Raw genomic sequence first — 11,143 nt, 5'->3', positions numbered from 1 at the left:
TGAAATATATTGAGTTATTTTTAGAAAATGAACCAAGATAAATTTTAGTCATGAATAGCAGCATTTTATATATACATCAAATCCTTAATAATACTGTCTAATTCCTATCACTGTTAAACACATCACTATGATGTCTCTTAATTAATGTAATAAATTATTGCTACTGGACTTCATAATCTCAAGAAGTTATTAGTGAGACAAAATTTGATGCCATAGTCCAACAATCATAAATATCTATTGAGAAGTGCTTAGTAACTAAAATAACTAACTGGCAAAATATCTTTGCTTTTAGCTTTTTTATTTAAGTAGAAATATTCCCATTCTGGTGAGAATTCTAAAAATGTTAGATAAAGCCTATTTATAATGTTGTCATTAGAAGAAAGACTCACAATTAATAAGCTTTATGTATCAAATTTGCAGAGAAACACTATGCTAATGAAAGTTGATTTGACCTACAAATTGATTCTATGGTATAATTAGGCACATTTTTGCTATCTGTTTTCATGGACCAAAAGAGTCATTTATTAATTTGCAAAAAGAAAATACAACTGTCAAGCCAATTAGAATGCTGTCTTATGAGTTAACATGTAAAAGTCTAATAGAAAATCAATTATTATATCTATTTTTACCCCAAATAGCCGCCCTTCAAGTGAGTGAGGCTTTAAGAGGCCGATAAGTAATACTCTTTTCTTCCACTCTTGAGCTTGACATTCACTAAGAAATTAAATTATTGACAAAAGATTTATTGGAGGATGAGGCTTGGAAGTGCAGCTACGATGATCTTTCTTACACTGCTGCAGCATTAAATTGCCACAAGGAAAACTGAGCAACTGAGTCCTCAGGGGCTGAACATGACCTTGGAAACTTGAGGTATTGATAAGTTTTAATTCACTGAGGTTGCTTTGTGAGATGGAATAGTATCAGGCAAGTATAGTCATGCACTGCATAACTATGTTTGGGTCAATGGCAGATCACGTATGCAATGGTGGTCCCATAAGATTAAAATGGAGCTAAAAAATTCCTATCACTTAGCAACACCTTGATGATCCTGACTGTGTAGGCCTAGGCTAATGTGTGTGCTTGTTTCTTCGTTTTTAACAAGAAAGCTTAAAAAGCTAAAAAAATTTAAAATTTAAAAAATAGAAAAAATGCCTTTAGAATAAGGATATAAAGAAAGAAAATATTTTATATAGCTGTACAATATGTTTGTGTTTTAAGCTAAATTTAAAAAAAGATTAAGAGTCCAAAAGTTTAAAAAGATTAAAAGTTTATAAAGTACAAAAGTTATAGTAAGCTACATTCAATTTAGTGTTAAAGAATATGTATTTTTCTACATTTAGTGTAGCCTAAGAGGAAGTGTTTATCAAGTCTTCAATAGTGTCTAGTAATGTCCTAGGCTTTCATACTCACTCACTACTCACACACTGAATCACCTAGAGCGCGTTCCAGTCCTACTGCTCTATTTATGGTAAGTGCCCTGTGTAAGTGCACCATTTTTATTTTTATATTAAACTTTTACTTTACCTTTTCTATATTGAAATACGTTTAGATGCACAAATATTTACCATCGTGTTACAATTGCCTACAATATTCAGTACAGTAACATGCTGTAAAGATTTGTAGCCTAGGTGTGTAGTAGGCTATGCCATCTAGGTTTGTGTAAGTGCACTCTGTGATGTAAACACAATGACAAAATCACCCAAGGGCACATGTCTCATACCTCTGTTGTTAAGTGATGCTTGACTGTACATCAAAATCTTAATAGAACAAACCTGACTTGGTTCAAAAATTTTGTGTGCTGGGAAGGACATTGGCTTATAGAATTTTAATCATTAAGAAGGCATAACATGTTTTAATATGTCTGCACCTAATCAGAAAGTTTCAACACTGGAACAGAATAAGGAGTCAAGAAATGAACTGACTAAAACACAGTAAATTAATTTTTGGCCAAGGGATCAGATCAATTCAGTCGGAAAAAAAGAAAGTGTTTTTTTACAAAACACTGCTGGAACTGGATATTCATATGGAAGAAAATGAACTTCAATCCTTATCTAACTGGATACATAAAAATTAATTTGAGATTGATCATGGACCTAAACATAAAATACAAAGCTTCTAGAAAAAAAAAAAAACCATATATTTGAAACACAGGATTAGGCAAACATTTCTTAGATAGGACACAAAACTCACCAACCACAAAACAAATTAAATTGGGCTTCATCAAAATTAAACAGTTGTCTTCATATAAGGACATCATTTTAAAATGATTATGCAAGCCATAGACTAGGAAAAATATTACAATACATACCTGGCATCTAATATGTAAACTAACACCCAGAGTAAAAAAGAACTTCTACAAATCAACAACAACAAAAAAGACAAGCAAATCCAGTTATTTAAATAGGCAAAAACTTGAAGAGATACCACACAACAGAAGATACACAAATCCTCAGTAAACTCATAACAAAGTTGCTTAACATCATTAGTAATTTTTTAAAATTCCATTTGAAATCACAGCGAGATAGCATTTCACACTGACTAGAAGAGCTAACATGAAAGAGGTTCATGACATTAAGTGATGGTTAAGGATATGGTGTAGCTAGAACTCTCAGTGAAAGTGTAAAAGGATACAACCACTTTAAAGAAATACCAGGAAATTTCATATTAAGTTAAGCATGTACTAGCCATATAACCATATGACTCCTCTCTAGATGTTTATCAGAAATAATTGAAAACATACATTTACAAAAATAGTTATACAAAAACATTCAATAGTTTTACTCATAATAGCATAAAGCCAAAAGCTGCTCAAATGTCCATCCATAAAAGAAGAGGTAAACAAATTTTATTAAATTTGTACTGTGGAATACTACTCACCAATAAAAAAGAAAATACCCAACTACTGGTATTTGTGTGCATCTCAGGAACATTATGTGGAGATAAAAAAACTAGATACACACCAAAATATATATTGTATGATTCCAGTTAACATCACATTCAAGAACAAGTTAAACTAATCTGTGATGATAAAGCAAAAAGTGATTTCCTTTGAAAGGGTGATCATTGACTAGAAAGGGACAGGAAAGAACGTCCTCGTGTGATAAAAATATTTTATATTTTGTTTGGGATGTACTTACAGGTGTGTATAAAATTGTCAAAACTCATTGAACTAAACACTGAACACAGCTTTTTATGGTATGTAAACTTACCCCAATTTTAAAAATTGGTTAACCTGATATTATTACTCTTTTAACTATAAAACTTGCTATTATTTTCTGCCAAAATCTCTTGTGCATTTTGAACTTTTTAATGTAAATACCCTTTGTTCTATTTTCAGTTCTTTTATATAAAGACTTTATATTAAATCCACATTTAATTCAGAAACACTCTGATGCGAGCAGATTAGCGAGAATACGTCTTTTTGTGTCTCTTCCTTGGGAATGAGAAAACTTGCCCCAGAATCCACCCAGCAAATATCATTTAATTGGCCAGAACTGGATCATGTGCCCCATACCTGAACCAATCACTGGTGAGAGAATGGTCTGTCTTTAAACCAATCAGGAGCAAACCCTGGATCCGTAGGCAGGTCAGGTTCTCCTGAAGCACGTAACTGTGTGAGGAAAACAATTGAGATTCTGTATGAAAAGATTAAGAGAGGAATGGATGACATGGAAGCAACCAATGGTGCCCACTACACTAGGTGTTACTGTTAATATTAGTTTTGGAAAGTGAACGTTTATTTAACTTATTTAAGATTTATACCCCACTATCTTCTTACTTTCTACTGTAGACAACAGAAAGTAAGACAAGCAGCGAATTTATAATTTATTCTCTGCTGTGACTCCCCCAAGCTTGTTACAGGAAAATGAAAAATTATTAAAGTAAAAATCTGTTTTTGTTGGGCATCAATGAACACTCCTAGTGCAGCAACTTCAGCAGAGAATCTTTTGGTTCTAAAGATAAAAATTGTGTTTAGATGTACATGTTTTCCTATTTACAAAGTAATATCAAATGACCAGCTGAAAAACATAATAGAAAAAAAGATACCAGCAGCAGCAACAAAAACCATAAAGTACCTGGGAATTAACAGAATATTCAAGAACACAGAACATGGAATTCACATAGAATGTTTTATATTTAAATACATATATATGACATATTTAAAATGATATACTATACAATATACAGTATTAAAGAACATATTAATAATGTCAATCTACTCTAACTCTAACTCAAACTCCAAATTCAATTCAATCCCAATCAAAAGTCCAGCTAGATTTATTTAGGAATTTTGCTGACTCAATGTAACATTTATATGGAAGGCAAAAGGTCTTTAGAAAAGAACAGCTAAGGGGACCAAGAGGACCAAGATGGCCGACTAGAAACAGTTGTGGTCACAGGCCCCCATCCAGACTAATGAAAACTGTGAGTGACCTGCACTGGCAACTAAGGTATGTAGGTTCTCTCACTGAACTCGGTGGTGGGCGCATGGAGAGCAAAGAAAGGCAGGGTGGAGCCATGGTTCACGCGAGAACTGCACAAGACAAGGGCGGCTCGCACCGCCAACCAAGGGAGGCGGTGAGTGATTGCTCTACTCCGCCTGGGAAACCATGCTTTATCCACAGATCTGCAACCCATGGATCAGGAGATCCCCTCGTGAGCCCACGCCACCAGGGCCTTGGGTCCCAAACACAGAGCTGTGCAGATTCTCAGCAGCGGCTGGACCGGAGTCCACCTAAGACGACTGAGCTCCTGGAGGGAGGGGCGGCAGCCAACACTGCAGCTCCAGTCAGCCGTTTTCCCCTGCCAGTGTCTGGAAGATTGGGCAGTTTGGACCCAGGAGAAATTCCCCACAGTGCAGCACAAAGGCTATGGCAAATCGTGGCCAGACTGCCTCTTTAGGCCAGACCCATACCTCCTTACCAGGCAGGGCCTCCCTGCTGGAATTTCAGCATCTCCAGTCAAGGGTTTAAGGACAGAACTCTGATCTTCCTGGAACAGAGCACCTTGTGGAAGGAGTAACCATAGTCTCTGCAGATCAGCTGACTCAGTCTTTCCCCCTGCTGGCTCTGAGGAATCCAGGCAGTCCAGAAGAGTGGGATTCCCACCAGCACAGTGCACCTGCTCGTCCAAGGGGCAGCCAGAGTTCTTCCTTAAACGGATCCTGGATCCCATGCCTCCTGACTGGATGAGACCCCCCAATACAGGTTGCCAGACACTTTATAGAGGAGCGTTCCCACTGGCTCAGGTCGGTGCCTCTCTGGGTGGGAGCTCCCAGAGGAAGGAGGAGGCAGCCATATTTGCTGTTCTGCAGCCTCCACTGATGTCTCCAGGGAAGGGAGGGACCCAGGTGAATAGGGTCTGGAGTGGACCTCCAGCAAACCACAGCAGCCATACTGAAGAGAGGACTGACAGTTAAAAGAAAAACAAACAGAAAGCAACAACAACATCAAACTCACAAAGATGAGAAAGAATCAACAAAAAAACGCTGAAAACTCAAAAAGCCAGAGTGCCTCTTCTCCTCCAAATGACCTCAACACCTCTCCAGCAAGAGCACAGAATTGGGCGACTACGTTTGCATGGGTTCCTTTACCTTTATCTGGATTGATCTCGCCTCCCTTCTCTACTTTGCAACTGTCAACCCTTCAAGACTCAGTTTAAGAGAAATCAATTGCCTATTTTATAAAACCTGTTCTAAGCCTCCCAGGAGGTGGAATGAGTTACAAAATCATTTCAGCTCTGTAGCATCTCGAAACATTCACTCACTCAGCACTACATGTATTTTAGATGAGATGTGTACATGCCTACATGCAAGCTAGATGGGGACAGGGATATGGTTTTATTTACCCTGTTATCCCTAGGACTTAGCACACTAATAATGCACTTCAAAATGGTAGGAAATATAATGAAGGTTGTAGAATCATAAAATCTAGCCCAATCTTATTCTGGTTGAATTCCTTCCACAGTTCCACAATTCTTCCAGTATATCTGTCTACTGGGAGTGTGGGAATGGAGTTTGAAGACCATGTGAGTATTTATCTCTATGTATGAGAAAACTCAGGAATCAAACAGAAACTATATAAACTTGAGGTTTAAGATATTTTTACACATTTTTATGTAAAAAGTAACTCATACTAGTTGTAGAAAATATAAAATCATAAAACACAACTCTAAGCACATCACCTCACTTTAGCATCAATATATACCTCCCAGTCATTTTAACAGCTATTGTTAAGCCACTAAAAGATAGTAAAAGGGAGTAATAGTTTCTTTAATAGTAAAATATTTTAGTTAATATGATATGTTAAAAAGAAAACAAGAAAAAGTTAATTGTGAATTGATACAGCGCCTGAAACAGATGAGGACAGTTCTATTTAAGTCAGCAAGAAAATTATTGAGCAGTTACTGAAGACAAGACAAATATGATAGTAATCAGACTACCTTTGTAAACTCAGAATCCTCAACTTTCAAATAGTGATCAAGAGATAATTTCAGGCCTGGCACAGTGGCTCATGCCTGTAATCCCAGCACTTTGGAAGGCTGCGGCAGGAGGGTCACGCCTAGGAGTTTGAGACCAGCCTGGGCAACATAATGGGATGCTATCTTTAAGACAGAGAGAGAGAGAATTCAATTCATTCTTTCTTTCTTTCATCCATTATCAAAAGACTATGACTTGGTACAGTATCATATACTGGTTAGCCCTTAATAGATTAAAAAGAACTGCAGAATACTTTTTCACCTTACTGAACAGGTTCACCTAACACAAAACTTCTAATTGCCTACTAAGTAGACAAATTAAGCATGATCCCTGCCCTGGGTGACTTTATATGATAATCCCTTGTCAACCTCTGGGATGTACATTCTTAAAAAATCTTATTTTTGTCAAACTCTAGATTAACATAAATCAAGGTCTCATATAAAATAGGTCTCATATAAAATTATTTAAATAGCATTAAACATATTTTTTTAAAAAATAAAATGATCTGCTTTCAAAACAAATCATAGTCATGACATTAAACTCATTTGTTTTAGATAATCCTCATGAATTACCTTCTTCTATTATTCAGGATACATTGATATGCTATCATTTTGCTAAGACAAAATCAATTTCCTCACAATTTTAATGTCTTGCAGGTCTTTTAGGTCTTGGTATTTTTTAACTGACCTTACTGGCTTGAAATATACTTTTGTTAACAGTTGCATTCTTTCTGGTTTTGTTTCAACATGCTCCTGTAACACCTGCTTTGCCATAAATGATCAAAATGCTTGAGGGTACAGTTTTACTAATCGTGTGTCCACAGACTGAGGGAGTGGAGAGCACATGTGCACACACACACACGCAGAGACACACACACACACATTCTCTTTCTTTACTTTCCTCATAAGCACAAAACTTTGATGTCCAAGAGTGGGAGCTAAATTTACATTCTTTAATGAGACTTAACCGAATAACTTACTTAATTTTAATCAGGCTTGTTTATAGATACGAGACTCTATTATCCCTATATAAGAAAAATTGTCCAAAATCTGCTACAGGATAAAACCCTATTTTGTAATGTTATTCAAGACTTATCTCTGGGAAGAAATTAGACTTCCTGATAAAATGCGTAACAATTTCTGGTGAGGTTTAATGGGTTTAGGACTTGTTCTGAGAAACCAGTAATCTACCCTCCCAGCAGACTCTCACTCAGTGACTGTTAAGAAATATTAAATTTTTATTCCAACAAAGATGAGCTAACCATTCTCTTTTCCATAAAATGTCCTTACTAAGATAAGTGCTTATATTGGGTCTATGTTTGGGTATAGGTTTGGGTCTTCCATATCATCATTAAAAGTTTGTAATGAGAGAAGGAATCAGTCAGTTTCATTCTGTGAAGATCATACCCCATCTTTATAACAGTGCTCTGTTTAAAACAAAAGGGAACAATTTTGTTTGTTGGAAATGCATGTTTGGGCTTGCAAATCTTTAGTGAAATAAATTCTCCACAGAAAATGTTTATCAGAGTAGCTATAACAGAAAGTGTTTAAAATGGAATTTCATGTTTATCATTTGTTTTGAATTCTAAAAGGTGATGTTTTTACTATAATGGGAAGTACTTATGTGGAATACTGTCTAATTTTTACCATCTGAAGACTGTTCTTGAAAAGTATCTCATCATCTCGGGTCACTTCAGCCTGACAGTCTAATCATGGAATCAACTATCTGTGATATTAGCTGATAGCTCATTCTTGTTTGCCTCATATCTCGGTTTAAAAACATTCACTGAATCCCATGAAGACATCTTCTTAAGGTAAAGTAGAATGAGAATCACCTAATTAAATCAATGAGTGAACTGCAATTTTTGTCAAAACCAATCTTGGTCTAGCAGCCAAGTTTTTTCCATCAGGGAAAATGATTTCCACTCTACCCTGAATTTAGGACAAACTCCACAAAACTGGAGTTCCATGAACTATTAATTTAATAGATAAGAACTAATTCCCAGATGTTTCATGCTATTTAAAATGAAAGATTTATTTGCCTCTAAGCCATACTCAGAAAGCTTCACATGGCAAAAGCCTCTTTAGCATAAATGAACTGAGAAAATTACATGAAAGTCAATTTTCTTCCCTACTTGGAAATGTTTGACTTCTAGGATGAAGAAATTATTATAATTTCCTATAAAATTAGAGGTTCAACTATATGAGTGTAAGCACCAATAAATATATCTTAATGGAAATATGGAAAGTTATTGCTGGCATCCTCTACTACCACATTAGAAAACCAAAAGACTCCTAACTCTATCCTATATTTTATGAAACAAGCTACGTGGGCTCCATGGTCTGTATTTGGAACAAAACATCAGAGTAATAAATGCAATCTGGGATGAGTTGTAAAATTACACTAGATGTGCTTGAATTGCACAATTAAAAGAGATACTAGCTTTTTTATTTGATCATTTTACTTCAGGCCAAGAGTTGTTTTATTCCCAAGAGATCCTTTAATATTAGGAAAGACCTGTAGGATGCAGTAGAGACAACTGGCAAAACCAAATTTCTATAAGCTAGGTAGGTATTACCTGACAGTTGATCCCACGGGTTGTGGTATGAGGTAGACCTCAATTCAAAGAGTGACTATGTCACTTACCAGCAGATACTTAAATCCCCCTAAGTCTCAGTGTCCCCCTCATGAAATGGGATTAAAAGTAGTACCTATATAAGAATATATGGGTAATATTTTATTTCTTTCTAGAAACTAAATAGTACCAGTGTCTACTTTCACTTACCGTGTATCAAAGTGTCTTTAATATAGTAAATACTCAAGAAATAGAAGTGATTATCAAAACCATTAGTATTGGTAGTATTAGTATTAGTAGCAGCAGCAGCAGTAGTAGTAGTAGTAGTAATAGTAGCAGCAGCAGCAGTAGTAGTAAGAATTACCAACTTAAGCCCATTGATTACAAAACACAGTCTATGAAGCTAGAGTTCCAGGATTTAAATACACCCTCTACTGCTTCCTAGTGATCTTGGATTAGTTACAAAACCTTTCTGCTGTCAATTTTCTTATCTGTAAAATGGGAATGATGATGGTACTTACCTCATAAGGTTTTCATGATGATTAAATTAACACATGAAAAGTGTTTAGAACACTGTCTGGCACAGAGAAAGCACTATGTAAATGTCAACCACTGCTATTAGTAATAGAAACCTTGAGTTAGAAAAATGCTCTTGAGTTAGAAAACTTGTAGTATGTAGAAACCTTGAGTCAGAAAAATTCAAGATTAGATACAAATTAATCTACATGGCCGTGAACTAAGCCAGAAAAATCATCCATGTTCCATTTTCTGGAAAATTCATAGCTTGAAAGTGACACTTGAAGACTATTATTCCTGACCATGTACAGTGAGCCAAGAGGACAGGAACAAATGTGACGGTGTCAGGGAGGGAGCCTCCCACCATCTTATCCCAATCTCATAATCACAGTTCCCTCCCAAATAAACCAAAAGCTTCCACAGGCTTCCTCCTCTGCTATCCTGATTTTATCTAGGAATTGAACTATTAGCATCATCCTGTTATTTTGCAAGGTAAGACACCATCATCACACCTGCCACCATGCATCCTATAAGAACATGAATCTAAGAACAAACACCCTCTCTCCCACCCTCTCCCATGCCTGTGAAAGCCCTGTTGGGTAGATGAGAAAGTATCAAAATACCTTCCTATCCTCTCTCCCAAAAAATTATAGTTAACTTTACCATCTTAGAATGATATTAAATTAAATTAAATTACATGTAATTTACCAGGCCACCCAGGCCAGATAGAATAACTCGTGAGACTTTTCTGGAAATATGTGAATAAAAACTTGGAGAATAACCCCAAATCCTTCAAATTTGTCCTGGGTACAATCCTTCCAATGCTTACCCACCACCATTAAATCAGTCATCTCTTCTTTTTTTCATCTCAATTATCTCCATCCTAGTGCCAAACCCATCATTTCACCCCAGTGAATCATTTGAAGACTACTTGACCACTGCAACAGCATTTCTCCCCACTGCAGCCAAAATAATTTATAAATATTCAAATATGATTGCACCAACAACCTGATGCAATTTCTTCAATGATTGCTCATTGCCTTTAAGACAAAGTCGGGGCTGGGCACGGTGGTTCACGCCTGTAATCCCAGCACTTTGGGAGGCGGAAGTGGGTGGATCAGGAGGTCAGGAGATGGAGACCACCCTGGCTAACATGGTGAAACCGTCTCTCTACTAAAAATACAAAAAATTAGCCGGGCATGGTGGCACATGCCTATAGTCCCTGCTACTCAGGAGGCTGAGGCAGGAGAATAGCGTGAACCCGGGAGGCGGAGCTTGCAGTGAGCCGAGATCGCACCACTGCACTCCAGCCTGGGCGACAGAGCGAGACTCCGTCTCAAAAAAAAAAAAAAAAAAAAAAAAAAAAAAAAGACAAAGGCTCGGCCTTGGCAGTGGCTGGTGGCTCATACCTGTAATCACAGCACTTTGAAAAGCAAAGGCGGGCGGATCACCTGAGCTCGGGAGTTCGAGACCAGTCTGACCAACATGGAGAAACCCTGTCTCTACTAAAAATCCAAAAAAAAAAAAAAATTATGCAGGCATTGTGGCACTTGCCTGTAATCCCAGCTACATGG

The sequence above is a fragment of the Chlorocebus sabaeus genome, chromosome 8 (assembly GCF_047675955.1).
Source record: "Chlorocebus sabaeus isolate Y175 chromosome 8, mChlSab1.0.hap1, whole genome shotgun sequence".
NCBI classification, from domain to species: Eukaryota; Metazoa; Chordata; class Mammalia; order Primates; family Cercopithecidae; genus Chlorocebus; species Chlorocebus sabaeus.
This window is presented reverse-complemented; position numbering follows the sequence as displayed.